The 19,775-nt window shown below is 44.3% G+C and overlaps 2 long non-coding RNA genes across 2 annotated transcripts; one reads left to right on the top strand and one right to left on the bottom strand.

Annotated features, from left to right (window-relative positions):
- Window positions 1–6,370: 6,370 nt before the first annotated feature.
- Window positions 6,371–9,437, top strand: LOC121594387. The gene is made up of 4 exons (XR_006004960.1): window positions 6,371–6,403; window positions 7,811–8,797; window positions 8,869–8,966; window positions 9,045–9,437. It is a non-coding gene; the product is annotated as an uncharacterized LOC121594387 (long non-coding RNA).
- Window positions 9,438–9,525: 88 nt separating this feature from the next.
- LOC121594388 lies at window positions 9,526–10,096 on the bottom strand. The gene is made up of 3 exons (XR_006004961.1): window positions 10,005–10,096; window positions 9,877–9,896; window positions 9,526–9,664 (listed from the first exon to the last, which is right to left on the bottom strand). It is a non-coding gene; the product is annotated as an uncharacterized LOC121594388 (long non-coding RNA).
- Between the last annotated feature and the right edge of the window lie 9,679 nt (window positions 10,097–19,775).

The raw sequence follows: 19,775 nt of genomic DNA, 5'->3' as shown, positions 1-19,775 counted from the left end.
CTGTGAACTAACAATGATTAAAATATTGGAATTTAAATTCAATAATTCATTGTATATTTCATATAATAATATATAATTAATGTCTTTGCATTGAATGCATTTTACTTTACTTAAACTTAAAACATGTTAATTCACGTCTGGAGAAAGCGCCACTTTACATAAACTGTAAAAGAAAAGAAAATTTATTAGTTTTCATGCCAAAGTCGCTGATAACTAGCTATGTACAAATAACGCTTGCTAACTTAAAGAACGGGTCTGAAAACCACGACTACTTTTTCCTTCCTACCTATTCTATCGCCACACCGGGTATCCGAAATTTTCCTGGAAATACTGCAGTTCCTCCTCTTGGACCACCATGCGTAAGCGCATTAGGCATCGCATCCGGTTTTCGAGCGGCCAATCTCGAATGATGTGGGCAATCCCGGATTGAGGCATCACCCATCGTTCGCAAAGCTGCAACCACCTCCTCATTGTATGCAAGATTAGCCTCTTGCTAACGTCTTTTATACCGCCTTGACGCTACATTTGGCGAAGTAAATGGACGAGGCGGTGTGGCATAATGTGACCGTCCACGTTGCGGTGACGGCACACGCGAGGGTCCAGGTCGAGATGTGGCACACGCGACGGTCCAGGTCGCGGAGACGGTACACGCGACGGTCCAGGCCGCGGAGACGGCACTCGTGATGGTCGAGGTCACGGAGACGGCACTCACGATAGTCCAGGTCGCGGAGATGGCACATGCGACGGTCCAGGCAACGGTGACGGCACACACGACCGTCCAGGAGAAGGCGTGAGGGCCTCGTCCAACACTTCTATTTCCAAATGAGAAACCTCAACAAAAAGATGCTTTAGTTTAAATATTGATAGACACTTTCTGATTGGGAATACAGTCATTATCCGATATACGCTATCGTACGGGACCGAGCGCAATAGCGTATCTCGAGTTTTCGCGTATAGCGGATTCCTATGGAAAAATAGTTTACACTACCGGTTCGAGGGTTGAAAAATATCGCCACAGAGTTTTGCATTAAAGTTTTTTGTTATACAATAGGTATCTTTTGCACAAATTTAATGAAAAATGCATTAAGAACATTAAAGAAATTCAAAAAGAGCTTAACATATTTCAAAAAATTAAAATATTTGCAAAAAACACATGGAGCTGTTAAATTTAGAGGAATCGCGTACTGCGAATTCGCGTATATCGAGTATCGCGTACTGCGGATAATTGCTGTACATTCTTTTATTTCTTTTTTTTTCTTTTCGCAGTTACCCTCATGCTCCGACGAATGGAAACGAATCGCGCAAGGCTTTCAAGACAAATGGAATTTTCCACATGCAATCGGAGCAATTTTTTGGAAAACACGTTTTGATTAAGTCTCCTCCACATAGTGGAACCGACTATTTTAATTACAGAATGCATTTTAGCATCGTTCTGCTGGGTGTAGTTGATGCCCACTGTAATTTTATGTATGCTGACATTGGCGCAAAAGGTCGAATATCTGATGGAGGGGTTTTTAAAAACTCAATGCTATACAAAAAGCTTGAAAGAAATGAATTGGGAATACCAAGCCCAGCACCATTGTACCAAACACCACGAATCCTCGTCCCCTATATGCTGCAATTTCATTAGAAGAGATGAAGATGTACGGAGTCAGGATAACCGTCAATTTCTTTCCAATGAAGAAGAGGAAATAAATAACATGCGTGCACTCGACACAAACAGGTCGCGACCTAATTTGAATATGATGCAAATTCGGATGCATATTGCAAACTATTTACGAGAAAATTGAATTCAACAATAAATTTTTATAATGATATTTTTAATAATCATACAATTTAATTTGAATAAAGAGATACTACTAATTGGCTATTAAAGAGTTGTTGTCTTTTAACATGTTTTTTAATATGTAAAATAAAAATATAACTCAAACCATATCCAAAAACCTTTTTCCCTTGTTCATGATTTTAACTTACGGTGTTAACGGTATTTCCACAATCAGTCGTTACGTCTAGGAACGACATCGCACCAAAAGCGAACCACCGTGGGTGATCAATTTCATCAGCTCCTGAAAATAAGATATTAAATGTCCATTATAAAGATATTGTTATTACTTTCACTTATGTATTTTTAAGGTCTTAGGACTTAGGACTTTTAAGAATGAAAAATTGAACCCTGCGGCACAGTGTGTAAACAAAACAAATGACAGCTCTACAGTATAACCGAACATGTCTACGCCTACTTCCGAACAATTCTATATCTCGCTGAAAGAGTCTATTATATGCCTGAACGAATCTACAACTCGCTGAACATGTCAATATAATCCTCGAAAACCCTGTAAATCTTCGAATGCAATATTTACCCATTTTCCGTCTGGATTTGCTCAAATTTAGGGCAACAGAATTCGAAGTGCACAATGTTTACTTTTTCAAACCGTACACAATAACGCAATGATAACAGAATTTTCCTGCCGCGAAACCGCAGAATTACTGCATGTGGGTATCTTTGCGAAACAGCAACCGGGATAGCCGGCGCGGAAAAGTGACAGTTTGATTGTTATACATCTGTTATACGCAGGCGGAATTCCGCGGCCGCGAAATTCCGGTCCGTGTATTTTAGGCCTTAAATGATATTCCATTGCTGGAAGAGATAAAAGATGTTTCTCCTTTTCCTCTCTTTTTTCCTATTTCTATGTGGTTTTGTTTTATGAAATTTATAATTTGCCTTATTGTTTTTCCAGGGGGTTCTCTCCATGTTTTTCGGAAATCTTCAAATTTTGTTCTATTGTTATTGTTATTATTATTGTACAGGCGGTCCCCGAGATACACGGTACCTCTTAAACGCGGATTCGGAGATACGCGGTTGTTGTGGATAGACGTGCCGAGCCCTGGATTCGCCGTAGCAGTTGCGCTGCTGCTGGTCGACATCCAGGAATCGACACTGCGCTCACGCACACTAATACGCCGCACTTAGCAATGCGCGCTAAGTGTGTGCAGAGCGCACCTAACGCAGGAGTGGTGTAACAGGCTACCGGTCGAGCAGGGCTCCCGGTAGGGCTCACGGTGCGGTACGTGCGCGCGGCCCCATACATCATTGTATTGTGTTTTGTGTTATTATTTATTATTTAATTCAGTTAATAAATGTGTAAATGTTCAAACATAAAAGTGGCGACGAGGATAGGATCCTCTTGCGCAAGGAGGATCCTACAGAACCCGCGGCAGCCATCGCGTTTCGTCTGGCCTTTCTGCAGCGTCAGTGTAGCGGCCATCGCGATGGCACGGTTCCCTGTGCCTTTGGATACCGCGGAACATCGGGCCGCCGCCACCGCAGACACCGTGGCCCCGGCTGCTATCCCATCACTGGCGACCGCTGCAATGGGCAGCCGGCTACACACCACCCACTGCACCCGCATATCAAGGACGACGGCACATTCCGCCCCGGCTCGAGCCCTGCAGCACGTCATCGGTGAAGCAGCAATCCCGCCGCAGCTCGGGCCCCGCATCACCAACGGCGACACGTAAGTCGCCTCGGCTGCAACGCAGCAGCCTCGCATCATAGGCGACGACACATTCCGCCTCACCTGCAGCAAACCCAGCACGTCCAGCCAGAGACGCCATCGCTGTGGCCGGCCATTGCTGTCGCCGGTCATGGCCCTGCCGGTGCAAGGTTTCATCGCGGCACCACCCTCACCTCCCGGCAGGCGTAGCAGCGACGCTACAACCCGAGGACGCGAACGCGGCATCATCGCCGCCGCCCGGGAACATGAGCGCAGCACCATCACGGGCCCCACTACGTACCATCGGTCGAAGGGTGTCACCACGCTGGTATTCCGTTGTGGAATATCACCCGCGTCGGTTCGATCCTTCGGTTATTAAAAGGGGGAGATTGTGGATAGACGTGCCGAGCCCTGGATTCGCCGTAGCAGTTGCGTTGCTGCTGGTCGACATCCAGGAATCGACACTGCGCTCACGCACACTAATACGCCGCACTTAGCGATGCGCGCTAAGTGTGTGCAGAGCGCACCTAACGCAGGAGTGGTGTAACAGGCTACCGGTCGAGCAGGGCTCCCGGTAGGGCTCACGGTGCGGCTCGTGCGCGCGGCCCCAGACATCAATATATTGTGTTTCGTATTATTTAATATGTGTAATAAAAGGTGTAAATAGTTCAAACATAAAAGCGGTTTTCCAAATTTGACAGTTCTTTGAGCAAATTTTACTGATTTGACACATCCATTGTGAAATACCAAGTAATTTCCGTATTGATCGAATGTAAGATACCATTTCAAAAGGGTTAAAACATTTCAATTCAGTTGAAACATTACGTACTTACTTATCCGGCGCTACAACCGCTTTGCGGTCTTGGCCTGCCTCAGGAGTGTCCGAAACCGCTCATGGTCTCGCGCCTTCGTCTTCCAGTCCGTTATCCCGGCCTTAATGGCGGATGCCTCCACGCCATCTTGCCACCTCAATTTGGGCATATCACGCCTCCTCTGTCCTTGTGGACGGCCTAAAAAGACTTTACGGGCTCATCCGTTTTCATGCGTACAACATGGCCAGCCCACCGGAGCCTGGCAAGCTTGATACGTTGTACGACAGTGAGGTCGCCGTACATCTCGTATAGCTCGTCATTATAGCGGCTCTTCCATTGTCCTTCCACACATACGGGGCCAAGTATCCTTCTGAGCATCTTCCTCTCGAACGCGGCTAAGAGGGTTTCATCAGATTTGGACAGTGCTCATGTCCCTAGAGGCGTATGTGAGTACCGGAACTATATGTACTATATAGTCCCAGCTTCGTCCGTCGCGACAGGTTCTTTGAGGTGAACTGATTTTTCAGGCTGTAGAATGACCGGTTGGCAGCCAGCATCCTTGCGCTCAACTTAGCTTCCATGCTATTGTCGTTGCTGACCTTTGACCCCAGACAGGTGAATTCTGGGACGACTTCAAACGTGTGTTCACCTATCTGTACATCACGCCTACGTGGATTCTGAATATTTATTGGTAGGTCCGCTGATGTTGCCACCATCAGTTTGGTCTTTGCCTCGTTTATCTGCAATCCGAGGCTCTCTGCCGCCTGCTCGATTCCTTGGTAGGCTTCTGCTACATAGGAGAGCTGCAGACCAATGATGTCTATATCATCAGCGTATGCCAGGATCTGGGTTGACTTATAGAAGATGGTTCCCGTAGTCTCCACCCTCGAGTCGCGGATGGCCCTCTCTAGCGCCAAGTTGAATAGGAGACAGGCAAGCCCGTCCCCCTGGCGCAGACCCTTGGTGGTAGCAAAAGGTCCTGCGAGTTTTCCATCCACCCTCACCTGGCATGTGACGTTGGTCATAGTCATTCTAACTAGCCTTATCAGTTTGGCCGGGATTCCAAATGAGCTCATAGCGTCGTACAGTTTTTCCCTGGCTATGCTATCGTATGCGGCTTTGAAGTCTATGAAGAGATGGTATGTGTCGTTTCTGTATTCAGCCATCTTCTCCAAGATCTGCCGCATGGTGAAGATCTGATCAGTGGTTGATTTTACGTTTCGGAATCCTCTTTGATAGTTTCCAACCATCTCTTCGACGTGCGGGACAAGGCGATCCTGAAGGATCAGGGAGAATATTTTATAGGCGGTATTCAACACCGTAATACCCCTGTAGTTGTTGCAGTCCAACCTGTCTCCCTTCTTGTATACGGGGTAGATGATGCCGAGATTCCAATCACAAGGCATCGATTCGCTATCCCACACCTCAGTAACAATTTGATGAATCTCGTTTTCTAGTCGTGCACCTCCATTCTTGACCAGTTCAGCTGCAATTCCGTCGGTTCCGGGTGCCTTGTTATTTTTCAGCCGACGGATAGCCTTTCGTGTTTCTTCTATGCTAGGTGGCAGTAGCATGACACTATCTGCTAGTGGCGCTTCTAGCTTTTCGTTTAGCTGGTCGTTGAGTAATTCATCAAAGTACTGAGCCCACCGCGAGAGGACCTCTGGCTGGTTACTAACCAGATCTCCATCCTTGTTGCGACAGCAGGTTACCTTAGGTACAACGTGGTTTCGGTGACCTGCTATCGCTTGGTAAAACTTTCGTGTCGGTCCGTACGCCTCTCTGGTTTGCTCGAGTTCCTGCATGTTTTGCTCTTCCAAAGCATGCTTCTTGGAGCGGTGAACTCGTTTCTCTTCGCGTCTGAGCCGTGAATATTCCTCTGCGCATGCCCGCGTTCTATGCAGTATGCAGTATTCTTACGTTCGGTCACTTGTCTGCATTCTTCGTCGAACCTGCCAGATTTGGTGTTGCCACGAAGTTGAAACATATAAAATAATTAATTTGATGGCTAAAACCACCCCCTACTTGCAAAATTGCACGAAAATTAGTGATATTTTGGCTAGAAATCACGAGATTCGACTTACGCGGAAATTCAAGGTACGAGGTATTTTGCGGCCAATTTCGGTCCCCATTAACCGTGTATCTCGGGGACCGCCTGTATTTGGGACAATCAAAAATCATGTGCCATCCTGTATTTGTTATTCTGCAATTTTCACAATCGCCTTTTTGGATTATTTTCACTTTCGTTAGCCAGTAATATGAAAAATCATGCCCGGATAATATTCTGTTCATCATTTTTATATGTTTCCCGCTAATTTTCATATTTTTGTGCCAAATTTCAGTTTTGAATTCAGTATGAAAATTTAGGAATTTCTTCTCTTTAGTAATGGACTCATTTGTGTACCATTCTGTAGCCTGTTTTTCCATTTCCTTACGGTGAAAATCTATGGCATCAGTAAACCTTATTTTATTGTCTAATTCTACACTTGTTTGGCATCCTTTATTCACTAATTCGTCTGCTACTTCGTTTCCGTTTATTCCTACGTGTGACGGTATCCAAACAATTTGTGTGTTAGTGCTGGTGCATTTTTGTAAGATGTTATGTATAATTCCTTCTGTCGCTCATGCGACGTGAGTACCAGTGAGCGTACCACGCAAACAATGAGAGCCCAAATTTTGAGTGATTCAGGCCGAGGGATATGAGGAAGCTTGAGGAAGCAACCCAAGTAAAGGGTGGCCACTCAACCGGGAAAACCGGGAAAACCGGGAATTAGCCGGGAATTTAATTTCCTTTAATCCGCCCGAGTGACTGGGTTCCCACACTGGCACTGATGGTTGAGATGGCGTCGCATCTGCAGTCCGATCGTTGCTCCTTTGTTTTATTATCACATAAAATACAGTTCCCGTAAAACATAGTCAAGAAAGGGTTCCAAAATTAAGAAACCCACTAAAATCTCCTGTATCTATTCGTGAGGTGCATCATCAGCCTCGTGCGAGTAACAGCATAATGAATGGCTATTGTTTAACAGGAAATCCGTTCTTCGCAGATTTGTATGCTTTCTCCAGTGGCTGGTTGGTCCATGACTTCCGGTTACCCTTTTTTAAGGTTATGTGATTGTGGTGATTTCCGAAATATTTTTTTATTAATAACAACTTTTTATTCCGTCCAATCGAATAGTCGCGTCCATGCTTGCTAAGATCAATCACAAGACTGACGATTCTCCTCCTCTCCTCGAAAAGCCTCCTATTTTGACATTTCCATACGAACGGATGTATCGCCTCTCGCTATCTCACTCTCTCTGCGATTAGCCTGATTTTTATTTTGAATGCGCCGATACTTTTCGTTAATCGCTATTCTATCTTAACTGTTTTCATGTTTCTACTTAATAAACTTATATTTGTATGTTCTTATCTGATTATCTGATCATTATTATATGATTGTTACTTGCCTTATTCGAATCTATGATATATATTTATTTTCTTGGCTACTCTCGATCCCTACAGTGATGACATCTGTAAATCAATAATTGATAGCAGATGAAAAATATCTTGGCCACGGGGTAAAGTCTTTACACGTTCGTGTCATGATGCAAAACCATCAAAAAGCAATATTTGTAATGTTTTTTTTGTAGTTTTTTCATCAGTTTTTTGCTCATATAAAACTTCCGAAAATATAAAGAATGCATATTTAAATAGCTTAAGATCCATAGTAGCCAAATTAGATCCACAAACGAGCGCATGCTTAAAAATTAGTTTGTACAAATTTGATAGCAATCATGCCAAAAATGGTTCTCAAATGTTTTGTCACACCTCCAGATTGGATACTATATTTTTGAATAATTCACTAATAAATTTTATCCAGTTTTCATGACAAGTGTCCATTTGTCCCGTAATGCCCGTGCTTACTTACCATCCTCTACAAAACGATTTTTGAAAACGTATGATATAATAATTTGGAATTGAAGTATCGATAAAACCGGCACACATAGTGAACCGGGAAAACACCAAAAAAATCCGGGAAAAACCGGGAAAAAACCGGGAAATTAAAATCCTGATTCGTGTGGCCACCCTGCAAGTAGCAGAGCCGAAGTTGTTGAGAGATTTTTCTGTGTGCCAAAGCGAGAGGCCCTGTCTTCTCTCTCTAGATTTTGAACGGCAAACCGCCGCCCGTGTAGAGGTGTGTGCGTGTGACGAAAAATGATGGAGGAAAAAGGGGGAAGCGGGTGAAGTCTTTAGTTCGTCACACACACATGCATCTACCAGCGGATTGCGCTGGACCGAGTCTACCCATCTCTCTCGATCAACCATGATTTTTCTGCTATCGCTCTCATCCGAGTGTGAGGCATCCTCAGTGTGTCCAAAACTTTCCCTGTGGAAGGATGCACTGAAGTGAGGTGCGATTTCTTGTGCGACGTACTTTGCTCGTCTACGTTTTGGGCCGTGTTCCTTCTTCTTCAGTTATGGAATGCTTTATCCTAGCAAATTGTTGAGGTAAGTTTCTTGCTCACATGTGTGGTTGTGCAGGTACATTCAACTTACCCTTGGCATCTAAAAAGTTACAGGTGTGTGCGTTATTTATCAAAGACTACATGCTGGCCTCGTCAACAATGTTCAAAGTGAGCGACGGAAAGAAAACGTTTTCCAGTTTTAAAATATTAAGGTAAATGTTGATCTAATCCTATGCGCAAAACTCTCCATAGTAATACGTACTACTTACATTTATTATTGCTTCATTCAGAGCGGTAGGAGGAAGGAAGAACGAGAGGAGGAAGACCGGTAAATTTGGAAGGGGGAAAGCGTTTTGCCGTCTACACAACGGGAGTATGCCGAAACACCCCAAGTAGCAGAGCCGATGTTGTTGAGAGGTTTTTCTGTGTGCCAAAGCGAGAGGCCCTGTCTTCTCTCTCTAGATTTTGCACGGCAAACCGCCGCCCGTGTAGAGGTGTGTGCGTTTGACGAAAATTTATAGATGAAATACGGGGGAAGCGGGGTTTGAAGTCTTTCGTTCGTCACACACACATGCATTTACCAGCGGATATCGCTGCACCGAGTATAGCCATCTCTCTCGATCCACCATGATTTTTCTGCTATCGCGCTCATCCGGGTGTTAGGCATCCTCAGTCTGTCCAGATCTTTCCCTATGGAAGGATGTATTGAAGTGAGGTGCGATTTCTTGTGCGACGTACTTTGCTCGTCTACGTTTTGAGCAGCGTTCCTTCTTCTTCAGTTATGGAATGATTTATCCTAGCAAATTGTTGAGGTAAGTTTCATGCTCACATGTGTGCTTGTGCAGCTTCGTTCAACTAACCTTTGGCGTCTAAAAAGTTACAGGTGTGCGCGCTATTTATCAACGACTACCTGCTAGCCGGTCTCATGGTACAGTCGTCAACTCGTACGACTTAATAACATGCCCGTCATGGGTTCAAGCCCCAAATAGACCGTGCCGCCATACGTAGGACTGACTATCCTGCTATGGGGGGAAATCAATAAGTCACTGAAAGCCAACCCCACAAGTGGGTTGGTAGGCCTTGACCGGCATCGGTTGTTGAGCCAAAGAAGAAGAAGAAGACCTGCTAGCCTCGTCAACAAACTTCAAAGTGAGCGACGCAAAGAAAACGTTTTCCAGTTTTAAAATATTAAGGTAAGTTTTGATCTAATCATATGTGTTAAACTCTCCATGGTAATACATACTACTTACATTCATTATTGCTTCATTCAGCTCCCTGTGAGGACGTCATTACTTAACAGAAGCCGGTTCAACACGCGCAGCTCCTGTTCATGACGTCATCACTAAACTGAAGCCAGCTGAACACGCGCCGCACGGATGGTAAATTTGGAAGGGGGAAAGCGTTCACACAGCGGGAGTATGCCAAAACACATGTGGGAAGGGAGAGCTATATTATTCAATAAACAGCATGCGAATGTGTGCTTAAAGCAAATGTGAACAGCCTCATAATTTCTATAAGCAATCCGAAAAAGGGGGTGGAGCAAACACATTGGTATGCGTGAGCGGCTGACGAAACCAGAACGTTTAGATGTGTGCGTGACGGATGGTTCGGGCGCCTTTAGCGATGCTCTCGACAAGCCTGCAAACGAGAGCTTCGTAGAGAGCTTTGTAGAGAACTCAGATTACACAGGCCGCCGTCGGTTTTTGCGTCCTTGAGACACGTGGGAAGGGAGAGAGATATTATTTTATAAACAGCTTGCATGTGTGTGTAAAGCAAATGTGAACAGCCTCATCATTTCTATAAGCAATCCGAAAAAGGGGGTGGAGCAAACACATTGTTATGCGTGAACGGCTGAAGAAACCAGAACGTTTAGATGTTTGCGTGACGGATGGTTCGGGCGCCTGTGGCGAAGCTCTCGACAAGCCTGCAAACGAGAGCTTCGTGGAGAGCTTTGTAGAGAGCTCAGATTACACAGGCCGCCGTCGGTTTTTGCGTCCTTGGGTCCGTATGTCCCCCCTCCTACGCGTACAAAACCACCAGTACAGCGCGACGCTTTGTCGGAGATGGTTGTGCGCGTTTTGTTCTAAGTCCCGCGCGCAGTGTTTGTGCGCTGATGCGCATTTCGTGCAACATCTCGTGCGCCGGTGTTTTTTAGTAAAGTGTGAAGTGAATAAACAGTGTGCACAGACGCACATGCAGTGCATGCATCGACAAGCAAGAATTTGCTGAACAGAGGCAACGCAGATTGTCGACAAGTTTCCCGCAGCCTGGCTCGACCCGGTACTTTGCAGTATGCATTCGTGAGTATGAAGGATTCTAAATGTGTTGTGAAAGTGTAATTTATGTTTCAATAAAGTGTTTAATGAAATAAAAAATGACCGTGTTTGTGTTTGTTGTTTGAATAAGTGCGTATTTGCGATCGTGTCTATGCATGAAAGAAAACGAAAAACGAAAGAAATAAATATCTTTGGATGTGTTGGTAGCATGACTGGAAAGATCACGAACACTTTGAGAACTGCAGAGCGCACCAAGCGTTCCGGGTGGGGAGGGGGAGGGCTCGCGCGAGGGTGTAACTCATCGCTACGTGTGTCTCCCCTCCTACGCGTACAAAACCACCAGTACAGCGCGACGCTTTGTCGGAGATGGTTGTGCGCGTTTTGTTCTAAGTTCCGCGCGCAGCTATGAAGCAAGAAAGACGGGATATTTGGCTAATACATATTCTTATAGAGAAGCTAGATCCTGAAACAAAACAGCTGTGGTGTCTTAAGCAAGCCGAAGAAGGTGATAATGTGATGAAGTTGGACATATTTCTGAAGTTTATCGATGATCAAAGCTCAGCGTTGTTTATGGCAAAACCACTTCCAGAAAGACCAGTAGTAGCAAGATATGAGAGACGTGAAGCATCTAAAGCATTGACAGTTGGCGTTGTTGAGAACTCAGTTAAAGTTTGTGGCATTTGTCAAGGCGCACATAATACGTCAAATTGCACTAATTTCAAATCGATGAGCGTAATGGAAAGATTAGGAGCAGTTAAATCGTTGGGCCTGCGTTTCAACAGCTTACAAAAGGGGTACAGAGTACCACAATGCAAGGCAGTGCAAAATTGTCACCTATGTCACAAACGCCACCACACATTTTTGCACATAACAGATCTAAGAAAACAGCCATTTGATAGAACGATTGAACGACCCAATTGCTTAGTCGTGTCCCAAGAAAAGGAACAGAGACAAGATAATGTTATAACAGAAGAAATTAGTAGAAGTGAAGAACATGTACAAACAATTCTTAGTGCGAGCACTGTTCCAAAATCGAAGGGGCAAATTTTATTATCCACTGCTATGGTTGATATTTACGATGATTCGGGAAACTGATTTGCATGTAGAGCCCTTTTGGATACAGGGTCGCAACATAATTTCATCACGACTAGAATGGCAAATATTATGACACAAAAAAGAAGAAATATTGACTGCGTAGTAAGTGGCTTTAATGGAAATGAAGTGCGTATTGTACAAGATATGAATATCATCATAGCATCACGCATAGAAAAATGTATGTTGAATATTAATGTGCTCATCACTCCCAAGATCACGAACGAATTGCCTGAAAGATCCTTTGATATTTTTGAATGGAATATTCCTACCGATATCGAGCTAGCTCATCCTACCTTTAACATGAGAGGAAAGGTAGATATATTGATCGGGTCAGAATGGTTTTGGAATCTGGTTAAGCCTAATCAGTTTGAGATGGGAAAGAGTCTTCCTATACTAACCAAAACATCGCTTGGATGGATAGCTGGAGGAGTCATTAAAACTAATGTCCAAGTAATAGCGCAAACATTCTGTTTAACGAATAACGATACACTAGCTGATATACTTACAAATTTCTATTTTGGGTTCGCCTTCCATTCAAACCCAATTGCGAGAAGTTAGGTGATTCAAGGGAGATAGCCGTGAAGATGCTAAGTACAATAGAAAGATGCCTAGCTAAACAACCAGAACTTAGAGAAAAATATTCAATAATCATGTGTGAATATACAGAATTGGGTCATATGAGAAAAATTTCGAAACATGAAGAAGGCGATGCGAATGATGACTATTACATACCACATCATTATGTGTTGAAGCCGTCGAGCACAACCACGAAGCTAAGAGTAGTTTTCGATGGATCAACAGCTATGTCGAATGGTATAGCACTTAATAATATTTTACGAAAAGGGCCGACGGTTCAAAGAGAACTATTTACAATAGTATTGAGTTCGAGAAGTTTTCGATATGCCATAACTGCTGATATACCCAAAATTTATCGGCAAATTCGAGTGGTGCTTTCACCAGATACTCGATTTCAAAGAATTCTTTGGCGATATTGCGCTGAAGATCCAATTGACGTTTACGAATTGGAAACAGTAACGTATGGCTTGACACCATCCCCCTTTCAAGCAACTATGTCATTGTTGCAGACAGCATTAGATCATAAAGATGAGTTCCTAGAAGCAGCAAGGGTGCTGGAACAAAATACATACGTAGATGATATAATCGCTGGTGAAAATGATTAAGATCGTGCATGCAAGCTACAGAGAGTCTTAGAAAAGATTCTAGCAAAGGTTTGCTTTGGTGCTCACAAGTGGTGTTCAAATAGTAGAGAAGTGTTAGAAAATATCGCGGAAGGAGATCGGGGCTTCAAATTAGAGGTGATAGATAAAAGCTCATCAATCTTAGTGAAAACGCTTGGCGTAGTGTGGAATCCTGATAAAGATTGGTATTCATTTGACTTGCAGTCAGTAAGAAGCGAATACGAGACGTAAAATATTGAGTGAAGTCGCAAAAATCTATGATGTGTTAGGACTGGTAGGCCCTGTAATAACGTTGGCAAAATTAATACTTCGAGAAGTAAGTGAGCTCAGAACTGGGTGGGATGAGATAGTGCCGCAAGTTATTATTAATAAGTGGATTTGCCTTCGTAATGAACTGTTTCATTTGAACCATTTGAAAGTGCCAAGCTGGATTTTTGCGATTAATACTAAGGTGATTGAGCTCCATGGGTTTGCGGACGCTTCTGATAATGCGTATGCAGCTTGTGTTTATAGTCGATACATCAATGACGATGATAGTGCAACAATGAATCTAATATGTAGCAAATCGCGCCTATTGCCAACTAAAATAGAAAAACGAAAGGCTATCACAACACCACGTGCAGAGCTACTTGCTGCACAGTTACTAGCTAGATTGGTTGTAAAAGTGATTGAAGCAATTGATGTGTCATTTAACAAAGTGTATTTGTTGACAGACTCACAAATTGTAGAAGCGTGGATACGTCACCCTCCAGAACAATTACAAACCTACGTTGCAAATCGTGTTAGAGAAATTCAAGGGTTTACAAAGGACTTTATATGGCGTTATATAACTTCGAAAAATAATCCTGCCGATATAATTTCGCGTGGTGAAACCCCCAAACGATTGTTGACTAATGAAGGGTGGTGGTATAAGCCCTCCTTCTTAAGAACAAAGAGTGTAGTTGAAATGCGTGTGAATCCAGAAAATGATTTTGAGGTTCCTGAGTTAAAGGGCAAGGTGACGTTGATTGCTGCAAGTATGAAAGGAGTAAAGTTGAATTTTGAATTTACCAGTGACTGACAGTGTATAAAAGACTGTTACGAATGATGGTGTATATAGTGCGTTTTGCGAAACACAGAGTGTCTAAAGGAAGCGACTTAAAGAAAGATCTACCAACGAGTGCAGATTTAGAGGACAGTTTGAAGGTAATAGTGCGGTGTATTCAACGTGAATCATTTGCGAGTGTTTTTCGAGCGTTGGAAAATGGTAATACGAAACATGAACTATTGAGCTTGAGACCATTTATTGATCCAGTGGATAAGTTATTCGAGCCGGTCTCATGGTACAGTCGTCAACTCGTACGACTTAATAACATGCCCGTCATGGGTTCAAGCCCCAAATAGACCGTGCCGCCATACGTAGGACTGACTATCCTGCTATGGGGGGAAATCAATAAGTCACTGAAAGCCAACCCCACAAGTGGGTTGGTAGGCCTTGACCGGCATCGGTTGTTGAGCCAAAGAAGAAGAAGAAGGATAAGTTATTGAGGGTTGGAGGACGGTTGAAAAGTGCATTTATTCCGTATGATAGTCGACATCAGATGCTGTTACCAGCAAACCATAGGTTTGTGGAGATTCTTGTGCGACATTTACATGAAACGAACCTACACCAAGGACAAAAGGGATTGTTAGCAGTGGTTCGTCAACGGTTCTGGCCGCTAAGAGTAAAAGCTACTATTAGGAAAGTGATTGCGAAGTGTGTTACTTGTTTCCGAGCAAACCCTACTACCATTGAGCAGTTGATGGGTGATTTACCGTCCTACCGGGTACAACCAGCCCCAGTGTTTCATCGAACTGGTGTAGATTTTGCTGGACCATTTCTAATCAAATCTAGTGCTACTGGAAGAAAGCCATCGATTATAAAGACTTATGTGTGTTTGTTTGTGTGCATGATTACTCATACAATACACATCGAGCTAGTTTCCGACCTATCGACCGATGCATTTTTGGCGGCCCTGCGTCGTTTTATAAGCCGTAGAGGCCTTCCTCTTAGAATCTTTTCAGATAACGCAACAAACTTCGTTGGAGCCCACAACGAGTTGGAAGAACTGGCTAACATGTTTGCTGAGGAAGAAAATGCTAAGAGAATCGTTTACGAGTGTACCAGCCGCGGAATCGAATGGTCATTTATTCCTCCGAGGAGTCCCCATTTCGGCGGGATTTGGGAAGCTGGTGTAAAACAAGTGAAACATCACCTTACTCGCGTCGTAGGGGGCCATCGATTATCCTATGAGGAACTGAATACGACTCTTATTCAGATAGAAGCAGTACTCAATTCAAGGCCTTTATCTCCTTGTTCTAACGATCCTTGGGATTTAACAGCCTTAACACCCGCACATTTTGCACCCTATCAAGGGCGTGAAATGCAAACAGCAGCTGAAACATCATATTTAGATTTAAAATTATCCACACTGTCTAGATGGCAACTTGTGCAAACAATGGTACAGCAATTTTGGAAGAGATGGACTGTCGAATATCTTCCTGAGCTTCGGAATAGGACAAAGTGGAAAAATGAAGTAACAATTACACAAGGAGCATTAGTATTGTTAACGGAAACCAATTGTCCTACATTTCAGTGGCCATTATGTAGAATAATACAGTTACATTCTGGAGCAGATGGTATTATCAGAGTGGTTACAGTTAAAACAGCAAATGGAGAATATAAGCGAGCGGTATCAGAATTATGCGTTCTTCCCGTTGATGATTGAAATACCTATTTCAATGCGGGGAGTATGTTAGATGTAATCAGTGAGTAGTGCACCGACTGGTATAGACGCACATCGATCATCCTCGCAGGATGCTACGACAGCGAGATCGATAGGACCGGTGTACGCGTCAGACCGATAGCGAGAAGAATGTATGTGTGCATTAGACGTAAGAAAAAAGCGAAGCACGCGGTTCAGGCAAATAGCAACTGAGAAGATTAAAGATAAATTAAAAGTGAATTTAATTGAAATATTATCAAACACCTCTGTTCAGCAAATTCTTACCTGTCGATGCACGCACTGCATGTGCGTCTGTGCACACTGTTTATTCACTTCACACTTTACCAAAACACACCGGCGCACGAGATGTTGCACGAAATGCGCATCAGCGCACAAACACTGCGCGCGGGACTTAGAACAAAACGCGCACAACCATCTCCGACAAAGCGTCGCGCTGTACTGGTGGTTTTGTAGACGTAGGAGGGGGAACACACGGAGCGATGGTTCGATGCTGTAGTGTATGCGAGACAACGCGATGTGACGAGCAGCTCCAAGTTGTTGAGCTCGCTGAAAGAAGACACACACATTCACAGACGGCTCGTCAAAGCATGGTATTTGTATTGGTGTTAGTGAAGCGCGCGTGTAAAACAGAATGCGAACTCTCATCGCAGCGCGTTTCTCCTGGCTTCCTCAAGCTTCCTCTTACCCCTCGGCCTGAATCACTCAAAATTTGGGCTCTCATTGTTTGCGTGGTAGGCTACGTGAGTAACACAGTGAGCGTATGCGTAGGCTACGGTGAGCGTAGGCGGAGCTTAGTAGTACCACTACTACTAAACCGATAAAACTGTTTCTTTGCGGAACATATGCATCAGTGCTGCGCGGCAACAAGCGCAAATTGACGAACTTGCACATAGGAAATCTGGTTCGATTTCGCGTAGCGATTACTATTTTCGTCGTTACTTTCCAGAACAGCATTACACTAAAATACGGGAAAAACGGCTCTACTAAAAATAATTATATTTTCGCGGAAAATGCTCTAGGCAATCGCTAGTGCAGCATGTTGCTTGTAAACGACTCCAGTGGAAGAAAAATAAAATAATCAGTAGCAAGAGGAGAAATTTAGTGCAAGAGATTATTACTTTTCGATTATTGTGAAAGTATTTAGATCCGTTCCATACAAGCCCTGAACTCCCTTCGAGACCCTACCCAAGGTAATCTTGACTGGACACTACTTGGCGAGAAGGCGTGGTCACCATCCTCTCCTTAACTACCCGGGCTCGTTCCCTCGTGTCAACTGACCAAGGTGTTCGACATTGGCAGGATTCCCCTTCCGTCCGCATAGGTCCCCGCAAGCTTGGGGCAACTAGCTGGAAGGCAGCCGTGAGGCGCGAATCTCTGTCGGTGAAGACGCTGCGGGAGGAAGGCACTTGGTGCAAGACCGTGGTCGGCGGGTCCGCTTCGTTCATCCGCTTCGACAGCACGGGAAGGCAGCGGGCATATATTTGCCGCACGGAAGCCGACGGCATCGCCAGGACCAGCCACCTGCGCGGCTGGTCGGTGCACGACGGAGGCCGGGCGACATTGGTGGCTCCAGAGAGGACTAGCAACCGCTAGATTCTACATCGTGAGGCGTACAGATACGGACTGTATCAAAGCGCAAGGGTGCTTCGAGAAAGTGCTTCCATCGGACCGGTGGACGTTCGAGCAGGTTTTCCGGAAGGCGGAAGAACGCGCCAAGTGATCGCGTTATCTGGCCTGCGGAGAAGTACCATCGCGTGAACCGACTGGTTGCAACTCGGCAGCAACAGGCGGCGACGTGAGACGTTTGGCTCAATCTGGTTCAGCAGATAGGGGAAGAGAAGAGAAGACCAGAGCGACGAATCGCAGCCGCTGATATGGAAACGAGAGGGAAGAGTTCGGGAAAGCTCTTTGTAGTAAACCCGAACGGGGCGTGCAGGTTATGCACGAGGAAAGATGAATTGGACCAAATGGTGCAGTGTGATGACTGCGACACCTGGTTCCACTTGGGCTGTGCAAAGCTATCCAAGCTACCGACGGAAAGCGAGCCATTTTTGTGTGTTGAATGCGATAAGCGCCCAATGGAAGAAGTTCCGGGGCCTTCGAAGGCAAACGAGCCGGTAGCGGGAATGAAGATAGCGCCCGAACAGTCGCTAATCTTGCAGCTTGTGGAAGCATTGAAAATGCTGCAGGGTGAGCCAAAAATCACCACCACGCCAGCTGTAAAAAAGACGAACTGGTCGAACTTCCTGTGTTCGACGGAAGGCCGAGAGATTGGCCGTTATTTAAGCAAACCCTGAAGGAAACTACCAAACAAGGTAGATTTACTGAGCTGGAGAATCTCCACAGAATCCAACGATATGTGCGAGGCAAAGCCGCGAAAGGCATAAGACCACTGCTACTCGATTCGAAAAATGTTGCTGCTATAATCGATCGGCTAGAAGAAAGCTTCGGTAGACCTGAACTGGTGTACAGGGAATTGTTGAAGGATGTGATGAAGGTGCGTGTTGATCATGCAACAAAAATACCGGAATTATCAAACGCCATTGATAATCTGGTCACTAACATGATCGTACTAAAGTGTACGTCATACCTAAACGACGCTAGATTGATCGATGATATAATAGCGAAATTAAACATGACGTACCAAGAAAAATGGCTTGATTACAAAGACAGCGTGAGAGACGACGTTACATTGGAAGATGTAAATGACTGGCTGAAGACAGCGGCGCGAAAAATTCGCCGCATAACCTCGCTACCTGGCCGTGAAAGAGTATTGATGCACGGAGATGACGCAAAATATACTGTCACTCCCCCAATTTACCGAGAGAGCATTCGGAAGCAGAGGAAATTGTGTTTAGATTGCAAGGGCGATCATTGGCTAGTAGATTGTTCCACATTTTGCGAACGAGATATTGGTGCAAAATGGACGATCGTTAGAAAGGCAGGTATTTGCCACGGTTGCTTAAGGTAGCGGAATTTGGGGCAAGGGTGCCATACGGGGCAAGAGTGCCACCAAGCATTTTTCCTTAAAAACTTTAATTTAATGATCAATTGTGTATACAGTTGGTTGCTTTCCAATGACTAGGTATTCTGAGCCTAATTTCATATAGACCAATCGATATTTCCCATTGTTTTAAACTGATTTATATTGAGTTTCAAAAGTGAGCAGAATATTATAATTTTTTAATCCAACCAAATAAGCTCTCAAAAATCGTGCGAACAATCAACCGAGAAAATATTTACACCACCGTATAGCTGAGAAAACGTGAAATTTTTTGTGGGGTTAGTTGAAAAAAAAATTCTTTTTGTCACTGAAAAATTCAATTTCAAAAAAGTTACAACTTTTGGGGCAAGTGTGCCATCTCTGTTTGGGGCAAGTGTGCCACCATCTTTCATAGGCGCGAGCTGTCAAAAATGTAAACATTGTTGTAGCGTGCTGCAGAATGGTGCGCTATTGTGAGCGGATTCCACCCCGGAAAAACAGAACAGTAACAAACCATATTGTGGTACAGTTGGTGGTCAAAAAGGGTTCATTGAGGACTAAATACATGTGGGAATACATATACTAGTGGTATAAACGTAATAATTTCCAATTATCTAAGAAACACGGTTATTTTAACCAGGTGGCTGTCTTGCCCCATACGAGTGGCACTCTTGCCCCATAGCCCAAAAAACAACGTCTTTTT

The sequence above is a fragment of the Anopheles merus genome, chromosome 2L (assembly GCF_017562075.2).
Source record: "Anopheles merus strain MAF chromosome 2L, AmerM5.1, whole genome shotgun sequence".
Taxonomy (NCBI): Eukaryota; Metazoa; Arthropoda; class Insecta; order Diptera; family Culicidae; genus Anopheles; species Anopheles merus.
The sequence above is the reverse complement of the archived record's forward strand: the minus strand, read 5'-3'. Positions and strand labels throughout refer to the sequence as shown.